The sequence below is a fragment of the Pyrus communis genome, chromosome 5 (genome assembly GCF_963583255.1).
Source record: "Pyrus communis chromosome 5, drPyrComm1.1, whole genome shotgun sequence".
In the NCBI taxonomy this organism is placed as follows: domain Eukaryota; kingdom Viridiplantae; phylum Streptophyta; class Magnoliopsida; order Rosales; family Rosaceae; genus Pyrus; species Pyrus communis.
In genome coordinates, this window is record NC_084807.1 from 23,116,625 (window position 1) to 23,131,663 (window position 15,039).

A 15,039-nucleotide genomic window follows, 5' to 3' on the forward strand; every position below is an offset into this window, starting at 1 on the left:
ATTGGGGAAACGATTGGGAAAACAAATTGGAAGGAAAGGTTGTAGAAGTAAGAGGAAAAGTAATGAAAAAGAGCAAAGGACGAATGGTGCTACAAAAGCATTGAAGGAAGATCCAGGTTCGGAAATGTTAATTATAATTTGATATCTAATATATGTGCACACTTCCTTGATGTATACACAATATTGAAGGTAATAATTTTTGCACTTTTTTTTTTCTTTGGTACATTTTTTTTTATTTTTATCTCTACATCCTTCTTTGATTTATTTAATTTAAATATAAAAAATTAACATCAGGTGGAGAGGAGAAAGAGACGGTAAAATTCACTTCCTTATCATGAATTTTCGTACTCTTAGCTTTGGATTTTAACTCGTGATTTATGGATTTTTAATTGTAAACTCAAACACTAGGTATACCAAGAAAACAATATTATTAAAAATAAAATAAAAAACAATGATTTTCATCTCTAATCTATCAAAATAGTCAACTTTAGAGATACCTTTGTCTTGAAGCTAATCCCCTTGACAATATATTCTCTTTAGTTCTCCCAATTTTTTATATTTGATTTAGTAAATAAATATATAAGAGCTATTTTTTTCTTTAACTCTACAACAAAATGTATTGATCTGAGGCTATCACTTATAGGAAAAATGCAAAAGGGAAATCCAATTTGATAAACCAAAATATTTTGATATTAAATATCAAAACACAAGCATTACATGCATGTTGCTTGTGCAACAGTTTTTTTATTTTTTATTTTAAAATGTTCTCCATTTACATGAAACAAGAAGAAAGATTTTGTGATACAGAAGTTGTAGTGAAGATGGCAAGAGATTATCAAGAACTGATAAAGAAGATTCCAGTCCCCATGACTCGCCAGAAAGACGCCATCTTCGTCAGTTGGCTTGCGCTAGCAAATTCTATGAAGCAATTTTACGGGCAACCGTTGCACTACCTCACTCATGTTCTTGTAAAGATCAGTCGAGAATTGGCACCGTGGATGAAGAGAAGCCAATGGGCAGCATTATTCATCCTAGGAGAGCTGAATCTACCATTTGGGATGTTGAAAAAGTCCACAGGCGTTGCACTTCTCACACAAATTTGGCTAACCTCTGGCTTTCTGACCCGGGGTACCATGCTTTTGTTCATGAAGTTGTCCCCTCGTCTAAATCGGTTGCATGAAATTTGATTGCCTTTTGAAATAATGCTCAGTATTGCTCAAGGTTCTAAAAAACGTTAGGCGCTAGTCGGGCGGCGAGCTAGCGCCTATCGCCTAGGCGGACGCCTAGGCAGATTTAGGTAAATTTCTTGTATATCTTGTAAATAAGTGCATATTGACACTTACAAAAAATTATACTCGTATGATATCCATGGATAAGATAATAAAATAATGATAAAATGCAAAAAAAAGTATCCAACAAGTCTAAAATTTAAAAACACATTAAGCATATATTTCATATAACCATAGTAAGTAGTATTGTAGGATGACACGCGAGAAAAATATACTTGGGAAAAAGAATGAAAAGAAACACAAAACAGCCACCTTGAAGAATCGAACTCGCGATCTGAAAACTGATGAAGACAAGCTGACCAACACGTACAAGGCCACACTTGTGCAAATCAACAGCTACAATATAAGTTATTGTAGTAGCTTCATTTGACATTTGAAAAACCCTAGCTGTTACACCCACTCTCATTTCAGCTTTGATGACCTCGAGCCCAAAGCCCAAACGGCTCTCCCTCTCTCTAATTCAGATCATTGCTCCTCGGGTAGCATGGAGGCTTAGGATGCACACACGTGTCATGCATCCCTCATTTTCTGATTAAATTGAGAAACCCTAGGTCTCTATCTCATTTCTAATTAAATTCAAAGGCTATTTTTGTGTTGATAAGTGAATGTTTTTATTGTGAACTACAGATATTAGATCTAAAGAAAAAACAAGAAAACCAGGTCCAACTTTTAAAGGAGAAACAAAAAAGTGATGAAGCGGCTGCAAGCTGAAATTCAATATATCAAATCGTAGAAGGTTGGTTCTATTTTTCATACATCAGGCAGTTACAAGCCTTGCTTCTAACTTGGTCTGAGGCTTATTGGGAGACATCTCCCAAGAAAATCAGAAGCTTCTTGCTTTCTAGAAACCGAAATAAGTCTCTCATTTATCTCCACCCTCTCTCACATCAACACAAACCTCATATCTGAGCCCAGCTCACCTATTTCAGCCATCACGGTTTGTTGATGTAGAAAGGTAAAACGCATCGATCTCTTCTTTGCTCATTAATTTCTTGTTTCCAACGTACTCCAAGTTCACAACTTAGACTTATATAGGATTTTTTTTTAATTTCAAAAAAAAAAAAAAAAAAAAAAACAGCCTAGCACCGCCTAGCCCGCCTAGAGCCCAGCCGATTTATCCAACTGATTTGCAAGAAAACGCCTCGAGTCACCACTGCCTAGCACCTAGGCGGCCGCCTAAGCCCTTTTTTAGAACACTGGTATTGCTATGTTCATTTTTTTAGGGTTCTTTAGATATAGATCCTTACAACTCTTATTTCCTAAATAAAAACCCACATAGTTACAAACATCAAAATAAAACCCAAATTTGATGCCAAGTAGAGAAGTTATTAACCTATTATTACAAAATATTTACAACTTGTACCACAATATTCAAAATAAATCAATAAATGTAATTACTCACCTTAATTACAATGAACAAATAGTTATTGCACATATTATTACCCCTAATATATATATATATATATATATATATATATATATATATAGTACTACTATATGTTCAAACATATTAACTAATTAATCTACCTATATGTAAATTTATGATGAGTAATAACGCATATTTTGTAGGTAATATATTTTCCATGTATTATTACACATATTTGGCACATTTTATTATTATAAGATATATGTACAAATAATAGGTAAACTAATTTTGAATCAAAATAAAAGTGCTTTATTTGTAAGTAAATTAATTTTGATTTACATTTATTGGGTAAATTATTTTTCTTTTTTTTTTAAGCAATCTAACATTTTAAATTTTGAAATCTAACATCTTTTTCGACTAAAGAAAAAACATTTTAAAAGTTGAATAGTAGGTGCACTAAATCAAATATGACTTTAGCCCTTAAAACTTAATTTTCTCCACATAAAACCCGACATAAGTTTTTTACTTGAATAAAACCCATTGCTAAGATTCCACATCAGTAAATTCATTAATTATGTTTGACTTTATACATTTAAAAAAATTATGCCTAAAATACCCCTATTTGAATGCTTGATGTACACAACTTGTAAAGGAGAGTGAATGAATTTACAAAAATAAAAAAATAATAAATTCATTGCCTAATATATAATAAAAATAAAACTTGCCTAATATATGTAATAACACATGCTTAGTTTAGTCAATTAAATTATATATTACATATAAATGTAGGTAAATTATTTCACACACACATATATAACAAAAAAAAAAAAACATGCATGCTATATGTAAAAATTTAAGCAAAATAATTTACCTATAACAAAAATGTTATTTGATTCAGTGCACCTACTATTCAACTTTTAAAATGTTTTTCCTTAGTCGAAAAAGATGTTAGATTTCAAAATTTAAAATGTTAGATTGCTTAAAAAAAAAAACCAAAATAATTTACCCAATAAATGTAAATCAAAATTAATTTACTTACAAATAAAGCAATTTTATTTTGATTCAAAATTAGTTACCTATTATTTGTACATATATCTTATAATAAAAAATGTGCCAAATATGTGTAATAATACATGGCACATTTTATTATTATAAGATATAAGTACAAATAATAGGTAAACTAATTTTGACTCAAAATAAAATTGCTTTATTTGTAAGTAAATTAATTTTGATTTACATTTATTTGGTAAATTATTTTTCTTTTTTTTAAACAATCTAACATTTTAAATTTTGAAATCTAACATCTTTTTCGACTAAAGAAAAAACATTTTAAAAGTTGAACATGGCACATTTTATTATTATAAGATATATGTACAAATAATAGGTAACTAATTTTGAATCAAAATAAAATTGCTTTATTTGTAAGTAAATTAATTTTGATTTACATTTATTGGGTAAATTATTTTGGTTTTTTTTTTAAGCAATCTAACATTTTAAATTTTGAAATCTAACATCTTTTTTCAACTAAAGAAAAAACATTTTAAAAGTTGAATAGTAGGTGCACTGAATCAAATAACATTTTTTATAGGTAAATTATTTTGCTTGAATTTTTACATAAAGCATGCATGTTTTTTTTTTTTTGTTATATATGTGTGTGTGAAATAATTTACCTACATTTATATGTAAAATATAATTTAATTGACTAAACTAAGCATGTGTTATTACATATATTAGGCAAGTTTTATTTTTATTATATATTAGGCAATGAATTTTTTATTTTTTTTATTTTTGTAAAATCATTCACTCTCCTTTTCAATTCGTATGGAATTAATTGTGTACATCAAACATTCAAATAGGGGTATTTTAGGCATCAAAAATTTTTAAATGTATAAAGTCAAACATAATTAATGAATTTACTGATGTGGAATCTTGTCAATGAGTTTTATTCAAGTAAAAAACTTATGTCGGATTTTATGTAGAGAAAATTAAGTTTTAAGGGTTAAGGTCATATTTTCAATTTTTTTTTTAACAACTAAAAACATTACAAAAACGATCCTCTTCTGATCTTATTAGTTTTAGTTATATATGTTCGAAACTGATTTCCATAAGAACTTGTTGGTTGTGCAATATATGCATGATTTTTCCTAATAATTACATGAACTTGTTGGTTGTGCAATATATGCATGATATGCATGATTTTTCCTAATAATTACATGAACTTGTTGGTTGTGCAATATATGCATGATTTTTCCTAATAATTACATGTTGGGGCAATGCCATTTTGTGTTTCTTTGCCAATGCGTATCGTAGATAACATGTAACTAATTATTCCTTCAAATATGTGGGTAACTAAAATAGTTGTGTAGTCTCGATGTGCCACTTAATACGGTGTAGTAGTGGTATTTTCATTCACTTCGAGAAATCTTAAATTTAACTTTTATAAATGACAAGTCTGTTACCAAATTATTCTGACAAGTGCATTGTATGAATTAGTTTAATCTCACACTTCTAAAGATGAATAAATCGTTGTATTAAAAAGAAAAAAAGTCTTGATGTGATAAACAGCAGGCACAACTAGAGGCTTATCCAAATTATTTTGTTAAAAAAATATTTTGTTAAGGGAAAAAGAAATTTGTATTCATCCCCTTTTTCCTTTTTCTTTTTAGGAAAAAAATATGTATTTGTTTGATTTATTACGGTGTCATTTAGTTGTATCATCTCTCTATAAAGATAGATAAGAATGACATATGTTTGTTACATTATTGGAAAAAAAAATTTAGATTTTCATATTTACTTGTCTTATATGGGAAGGGAAGTGTTATTGGCACTCCAAAAATCTCATTCTACACTCCTCACAAGTGTATTTTTCTTTCCAAATATAGAAAATTTGAAATGCAGAATGAGATTTTTGAAGTGCCAATAACAATTCCATATGAAAAACTCATTAAATGACCATTCTATTGCATGCGTTTTGGGGTGTCTTTGGCGTGAAAGGAAACAGGTGAAAAGTGAGGTGCGCTGCTAGAGTAACGTTTATGTCGACTGCTATTGTAACGGACATGCATGGTCTACATCAATTTATTTATTAAATATTTACAACCGATTTTGTCCATATATGGAAATGGTGTTATCTAAATTTTGGATTCGTAATTATCTCTAATTTTGCACAACTGCCCGTTAAGTATAAACATATTACCAATTTGCCCTTAATTTTCTCTATTTTCAAATAAAAACCGATATTGATCCTAGCTTCCAAAAAACACCCCTATGTTGGTTAAAGTGCCTTCTCAAATATTTGTTCAAGTATATTCCTAATTACTTGGTAGAACCTGTATCATGAAATTTTGGTTAAGTATATTCCTAATTTTTTTGGTAGATCAGAATAGTAAACTAAGATTAACCCTAAAATAAAATTATAAATCAAACATAAAAAGAGAGTGACAACAAGTATAGATTTAAAGCGTTTCTAAAATCTATTATTTTTTTCATTTGCCTATAACCGTACAAGTACTGTTTTGGAAGTTGTAAAACGGTACAAGTGGTTAGCCGTCAAAGCCGAGTGCTTTTATAATAAAATCTTATCCAGAAGTTCCAAAACTCTAACACATGAGCGTGCTAATATTGCAGTGTGCCAAATGTATGAATTCTTTTATTTCATGTACTAACGTACGCTTGCATTACTTATACTTCTGTAGGTATGCCAATATAAAAAAGTTTGGATCTACTATTCACTCATCGCATGCCACTAAGTTAAAGCTCAAAAACACTAATGTATGCTTAATTAAAAGCTAACATGCAAAGAACACTAAGTGATTGAATAAACATATGTGGTATGGAGTGAATATTAATTTTTTTTGCCAATATATTTTCCAACCCCATATGTAATTTTCATATGCATTATTCGTGGTAAATAAACACAAGCACCCATATTATGTAGGTTAAATAGAACAATATACCAAGGGCATGAACGAAATCAAACTTTTTTAAGGTACTTAGTGGCAAAGTTGACAACGAATGCATTTACACATTTGGATATAAATAGGGGATGGGGGTTGAGTAACTCAGAAGCGCACCATAAAATCTAAAAGAAGATGTGCACCAGAGAAGTTGAAGTAGAAGATGCACCATATAAGCTGATCTGATCTTCAGCTTCAACTTCTACAGGTACGCATCTTTTATTAGACCTTACAAGAAAGATGCAGCGACTTCTATTAGACACAGACGGGATATAAATAGGGGAGGGGGTTGAGTTACTCAGTGAAGAACCACAACCTCTAAAAGAAGATGCACCAGAGAAGTTGAAGTTGAAGATGCACCATAAGCTTTGATCTTCAGCTTCCACTTCTTTTGGTGCATCTTTTATTAGACCTATAAGAAAGGTGCAGCGACTTCTATTAGATGCAACATCTAGATGCAGCAACCACTTATAAGAAAAAGGAAGATATAGTATTTAGGAAGTGGAAGATGAATCATTAGAGGAGGGACAATTGAAAGAAAAAACGGTGATGGTAAAAGTAAAGATGGAGACAGCAAAAAAATGGGGGAGCTAGAAAACAGTTCGATGAAGATGATGATTTACAGAGGCCGCTGTGCTGTGAATGCTCTGGACATCTTCATCTTCATTGAACTGTTCTAGCGCACCCATATTTGTTGTCTCCCTCTGTACGTCTACCATCACAATGTCCTCTCTTAATTCTCCCTCCTCTAATGATTCATCTTCCACTTCCATTCTAACTACTATATCTTTCTCTTTCTTATAGGGGAGGCGAGGAGGAGTGGCAGAAGCTAATGTTCTTTTCCTTATTATTTCATCAGGACATCAGAAAGTAAAGCACATGTTTTTCAGGTGATGGTTTTCATCACTTTCCTTCATTTCTTTGTTCTCTTTAGTCTTTACTCTACAGCTGCATCAATTTTTTTATTTCTTGGATATGCAGGTGCATCTGTGCACATAAAATTTGACAAACTCATTTTTCTTCTTTTTTATTTCTCTCTCTCTCTTTCTCTCTCTCTCTCTCTCTCGTCTTCTTCTTTTGTGAGTTTTTCCTCCTGTACTGCCGCAGCTTTGAGATTTCCTGGTTCTTCTGGTTGCCCTCGCCCTGGATTCTTTTTGAAAAACCAGCGATCATGGACAAGCTTGCGGCGTCAGTTTGGATGCCTCAGACTTGAGCTTATTCAATCCGTAAGGATTGTAATTCTTACGGATTTAAAAATTATATTTAATGTCATTATTTTGATGTACATTCATTGTTCTAAACAAGTACTCATGATATAAGAGTAATGCTAGAGAAACTAAATTTGTAGATTAAATTTTGTAAACTAAATGACTTAAAAGTTGGTGATTGAGTTATTATTTAATCGTTAATAAATGTGCTTATTTTTTATTAATGACATATCATTTGGTATGCTAATTTAATCTTCTTAGCATTATTTATGATATAAATATCACAAATTATAAAATTTTACACACATATGAAAGTAATTTATCGTTTAACAAAAAAAAATATGGTTGAGTTGGTGAGTTGTCATTCTATTGCTTGTGATGTCATGGATTCAAATTTTTCGATAGACATTATTTCTATTTTTAATTGAAATATTAATATATAAGCCGCCACCAATCAAGGCAACCAAAAAAGTTTCAGGTGAAAATTTATGCGGCCAAAAATTTCCTGACAAATTCCGGTGACTGTGCTAGGTAGGTTGTGGTTTATGGGCAATGAGGGCAAAAATATTAATGTATTATTTTATAATTGTCTTAGCTCACAAAGTGTGGCTTTATCCAAATAAAATGAGTTGGAGCTGTAATCCTAATTCCCTTAAAAGAAGTGACACAGAAAGTTAAGGTTTTACTTCCTAAAGATATTTTACTATGTTTACAAATGGTATGTTAATTATAATTAAGTAAAATTGAATTCTTTCCTTCTTTTTTTTTATTTCTTCATACATTGAATTTCTTCAAAGAAAATGGTTGTAACATTCGTTTCAATGAATCCGTAAGATTCATTTCAACAGCAAGTAATTAATGTAAAGATAAGGAAGAGCCCCTGTGAAATAAATGCGGAAAAACAAAATTAGATATGTGTATCAATATTTAATACCGCACACAGATTTTGACAAAAAACAAATAAAAATTCCGCACATATTTATGCCCACAATATTGTCAGAACTGTCATTCTAGATTGTTTCTCTTCATATATTTACCTTCTAAAGCATGTCAATTCACATCATCGCCTTTCTTCTCCATCATATAAATTCACAAATATTATGTGATCTTCTCTTGACAAAGGTTTTAGTTTACTCTCTCAAGGGAGTCGCCAAATGGCAAATAATGGTGGTCAAGAAGTTCATTTTGAATTTGAAAGTCATTGTTTGTTGCCAGTATCATTGGTGGCTGCACACAAAGTGGAACCAAAGGTACGCTAGGGAAAAAGGAAGCAAGGGGGCGAAGCCCTTTACATCCACCCTTTATAACGACATCTCAATATAGTTGTCTGCTTCTCGGCTGGAATGTAGAGAATAGGATAATGATGCGAGCCGGCAGGCTCTACAGGTAATATGGACAGTGAATGTAAAGTGTTTCACATCATTAACCTATAATCCAGCCGGAAAGTAGCCAGTCGTATTTATGAATGGTGTGGCCATAGAGAATGGATGTAAAGGACATTGCCCTGTGCCTCCTCCCCCTTCCGCCTACCTTTGGTTCAACTTTTCCTGCAATTTCCAATGACATTGGCAAGAAGCAGTGATTCTCATGTTCAAAATGAACTTCTTCACCACCATTAACCGCAATTTGGTGACTTCAAGTTCTTCTTTCTTCTCTGTGTTTTCCGCTTGAAGAGTTCCAAGTTCCATAAGACCTTATGGTCGCTCGAACGAATCATAGTAGGCCTTTCATCACAAATTCAATAGTAGATCAATATGTTGAATTTTCTTTTCTTTTTTTTCCTAGCAGCTAGGGAGTAGTGCATGATCAAGGAGCTGATTTGGTTCAAGGAACCCCTCAATTTTATTAGTGATGTGTTGGCTAAGGATTGTAACAATTGTTGCTTATTCCCTACTGCCCATGCTAGCCTATTATCTTGTATTCATCTTCAATCAATGAAATTTCCAATTCTTCCTCAAAAAAGAATGAGTGAATGATGAATTTTATAGAATGCTAATAACAATTTTTTTTCATGGTTTACATTTCATTTGATAAGATATATATATTTTTTTAATACATATGAAATTATTTATATCAAGGGGTGGAGGAATGAGCTAAACCTCACAATGAGCTATAATAATTTTGTTCGAACTGGCTTGGTGAGAATCGAATCTAAAACCTCTTACTTACTTTTTAATTTTGTTCGAATTCAATTTTCTTAATTTTTATCACCACTATAAAAAAACAAAAAACAAAACAAAACAAAAAAACAAAACAAAACAAAACAAAAAATGATCTATAGTTCTCATATATATATATATATTCATGGATATTCTAAGCCTCCTTTTTATTGTGAGTTTGTTCAATTATTATGTCATTGAGAAAAGGAACCAGGTTTTTTTTATGCATGTGTGCGTTTTATTTTGCAAAGTGCCTATTGACCAACTTCTTCAGGCATACAAATTCGTTAATCACTACTTGATGCCCGGCGATTTGTAACTAAGAATTGTTTGAAAAAATATTCAATTCAATCCCTTCACATAAAATACGTGTAACAATTAATTCGTAAAGACAAGGATGGGTCATTAACAAATAAGTCTGAAGGAACAAAACATGATTAGATGTATCGAAACTCAATACCACACAAATTTATGCCTATTGTGTTTTGAAAAACGTTGGTCTAGATCTTTCCTATTCATCTATAAAAAAGGGCCTAAGATTGAGTTGTTTTGTACATGATTAAGAATAAGACATATCCTATATACTAAAGCTCAGTTTTTGGTTATTGTTGATGACCAGTGGCTGGACGATTTTTCCCCTTGGTTTTTCCTCTCCTTCCTTGCTGTTTCCTCTTTTGCTGCAGTGAAAAGTCTGTTTTGCCCATTCGATCCACGCGTCGATCATCGTTGTGCGTCAACTGCTTCAACTTTTCTTCTCGACTTTTTCCTTCCGTTTCTGCCTTTCTTTCTCACAATTCTCTGCTTCTTTTTCTCTCTTTTTCTCTCACTCTCGAACGCCGCCTTCTCTCGCTCTCCGACCTTGCAATCTCAGTCACGAAAATTTGCTTCTATCGCTCTTTTTCGCTTTTAAATCTCGGTTGAAGCAATTCTACTGGTCTCAAATTAAACCATATTTGAAGGCGAAAATCTAATTCTCCAGTAGGGGAGAGCTCCCCTGTGATTCTTTAAAATCAGAGAGCTCCCCTATTACCATTGCTGCTGGTTCTTCAAATTCTCTCCATTTCTCATCCTAAACCCTAATTTCCAAACAATTATTTCTTAATTTGAATGACAAGGCATTTTGCCTCTTAAAAATGGAACATTAGTTCCGTTAAGTATAAACATATTAACAATTTGACCTTAATTTTCTCTATTTTCTAATAAAAACCGATATTGATCCTAGCTTCCAAAAAATACCCCTATGCTGGTTAAAGTGCCTTCTCAAATATTTGATCAAGTATATTCCTAATTACAAGGTAGAACCTATATCATGAAATTTTTGTTTAAGTATATACCTAATTTCTCAGGTAGAATACTATTCAGAGTAGTAAATTAAGATTAATCCTAAAATAAAATTATAAATCAAACATAGACAGAGAGTGACAGCAAGTATATATTTAAAACGTTTTTGAAATCTGTTATTTTTTTCATGTGCCTATAATCGTACAAGTACTGTTTTGGAAGTTCTAAAACCGTACAAGTGGTTAGCTGTCAAAGCAGAGTGCTTTTATAATAAAATCTTACCTAGAAGTTCCAAACTGTTACATGTGAGCGTGCTAATATTGTGGCATGCCATATGTATGAGCTCTTTTATTTCATGTACTACCATACGCTTACATTACTTATACTTTTGTAAGTACGTCAATATAAAAAAGTTTGGATATGCTATTCACTCATCTCATGCCACTAAGTTAAAGCTCAAAAACACTAATGTATGCTTAATTAAAAGCTAACATGCAAAGAGCACTAAGTGATTGAATAAACATATTTGGTATGTAGTGAATATTAATTTGTTTTGCCAATATATTTTCCAACCCCATATGTAATTTTCATATGTATTATTCGTGGTAAATAAACACAAGCACCCATGTTATGTAGGCTAATATTTTTCTGGCCATGCTTGGATATTTAGCAAATAGAACAATATACCAAGGGCATGAACGAAATCAAACTTTTATAAGGTACTTAGTGGCAAAGTTGACAACGAATGCCTTTACACATTTGGATATAAATAGGGGATCGGGGTTGGGTAACTCAGAAACGCACCATAAGCTCTAAAAGAAGATGTGCACCAGAGAAGTTGAAGTAGAAGATGCACCATATAAGCTGATCTGATCTTCAGCTTCAACTTCTACAGGTACGCATCTTTTATTAGACCTTACAAGAAAGATGCAACGACTTCTATTAGATACAGATGGAATATAAATAGGGGAGGGGGTTGAGTTACTCAGCTAAGAACCAAAACCTCTAAAAGAAGATGCACTAGAGAAGTTGAAGTTGAAGATGCACCATAAGCTCTGATCTTCAGCTTCCACTTCTTTTGGTGCATCTTTTATTAGACCTATAAGAAAGGTGCAGCGACTTCTATTAGATTCAACATCTAGATGCATCAACCACTTATAAGAAAAAGAAAGATCTAGTAGTTAGGAAGTGGAAGATGAATCATTAGAGGAGGGACAATTGAAAGAAAAAATGGTGATGGTAAAAGTAAAGATGGAGACAGCAAAAAAGGGGGAGCTAGAAAACAGTTCAATCAAGATGATGATTTACAGAGGCTGCTGTGCGGTGAATGCTCTGGATATCTTCATCTTCATTGAACTGTTCTAGCGCACCCATATTTGTTGTCTCCCTCTGTACTTCTACCATCACAGTGTCCTCTCTTAATTCTCCCTCCTCTAGTGATTCATCTTCCCCTTTTTCCTACTCTAGTGATTCATCTTCCACTTCCATTTTAACTATTATATCTTTCTCTTTCTTATAGGGGAGGCGAGGAGGAGTGGCACAAAGCCCTGTACGTACATCCACCCTCTACGTACGTATCTTATGAGTTATGAGGACTCTAATGGCCTTTTGAATTAGGGCAAGATTAGTTAATTGTTAATGTGTTTTTCTCGGACGACAGGTGATACTGAGTTTTATGTACTTTTGTACCCTCTGTAACCAAAAAAAAGAAAGAAAAAAGACTATAGTTGTAGGCAGAAGTAAATCTTCTTTTCCTTGTTATTTCATCATCACATCAGTAGGTGAAGCACATGTTTTTCAGGTGATGGTCTTCGTCACTTTCCTTCATTTCTTTGTTCTCTTTACTCTACACAGCAGCATCATTTTTTTAATAAATTTCTTGGATATGCAGTGCATGTATGCACCTAAACTCATTTTTCTTCTTTTTTGTTTTATTTTTTTCTCTCTCTTTCTCGTAAGTTTGGAAGAAAGTTGAGGTTCCACCATAAAATCAGTTGACAATACAAGAAGTAGCCCAACCTCTTATAAGCCCTTACAAAGGCTTATCCTTTCACCAGCGTGTGACTCGTTTTGCTTCACATCCTCACAAGTTTTTCCTCCTATACTGCCGCAGCTTTGAGATATTTTGGTTCTTGTCGTTTCCCTCGCTCTGGATTAATCTTTGTAAAAAACCAGTGATCACGGTAAAGCTTGCGGCTTCAATAGGAGCTCCTTTAATTCTCCAAAAGAAAATCAGATAATGCGTATAAAACTCAATAACACAGACAAATTTATGCTCATTGTGTTTTCAAAAAACATTATTCTAGATCTTTCCTCTTCATTTATAAAAGGGATCCAAAGCCAATTTGTTTTGTACATGATTAAAAACAAGACATATCCTAGATCTATAATTGTTTTATATTTTGATTTACGTAGACAAAATGATGCAAGGTTGTGAGATATCTGATGACAAAGATAATGCAAAATGTGGTGATATTTCTATAGAGTGCGCAGTTCTCAAAAATCGTTTTTCCGGAGTAGATACTAATTGTAGTCACTCTTCTACGTGTTTATTTTTATCTATTTCTATTTATTTATAAAATTGATACCCTTTCTAATATAAGTGAGTCTCACATCACGAAGTTAGGAAGTTCTTCTAATGGGGACAACCCGAAAAACAACTAACAAAACCTTATTATAGTATGCCTTATATACAATATGATAATGAGGATGATTTCAAATGATATCACAATTTCAATGTTGTAAAATTTTCAATGTAGTAAATAGAAAGTGGCAAAGTGAAGAGAAAAATATTAATACATGAGAGGCGAGAGAGGCGAGAGAGGGATTTTTTTGTTTAAATGATGAAACAAGAATAGTTTTGCGAATATAATATTTGATGTGAGGTATATTTGATAGTAGATATATATACTTTCTTCAAATATAACAAGTTTATGTATAGAATTGCAATCTGAAACTGAACAACAAATTGCTTGAATGGGGCAGTGGGCTTTCATTAGTTCCGTTCATGTCTCGCACAAAATGGCATTGGAAGCACTCACTTATATACGGGGCGTGCCTTAATACCATTTTGTGAACATTTCATCGACCCTAACAAGCATAAGACAAATCCTGTCCTCGCCACTGATGCCATTTGATTCGGGAGGATGTTGTCCCCAACCATATTTGTCCAACAAACCAGAGAGCTAAGTTGAAAGAAACTTTTGTAGTGCGAAATCTTCACTAGCAAGGGCAAAAAGATTATCAATCAAGCTGTTATCCAAACCAGCATCGTTCGACATGAAACACAGAAGAGTTCAAAACTTGTCCTCTTGGATTTAGATTTTCCTTTGAAACCATAGTGTTGGAATTCGTTGGAGCCGATCAGGCCATTGTTTTGTGATCCAAATCAATGAAAGCAGCTGAGACGCTACCAGATAATTGTGCTGGGAGTTACGATTATTTTATTGGGAGCTTCAAATGGTGTTCTCAAACTTTTTCTTAACTCAAAATGGTCTAATAACTTTCTTTAAAGAAAATAGTTTGAATTTGAATGAAAATGACAAAAAATATATGCAAACAAGCCTAAGTCTTAAAACCCATGGGTTGAAAGCAAAGTTCAACATGCAATATATTGTCACATGTTGAAAGCAAAATTCAACACGGAATATATTGTCGCTTACGTAATCTTTCATTCATCATCACTTCTTTCTGGGTAATGTTAGAAAGATCAAATCTTTTAAGCCAAATGATGTAGTTGTAGATGATTGGTCTATTAATTAAGTGTCGATTAACGTATTT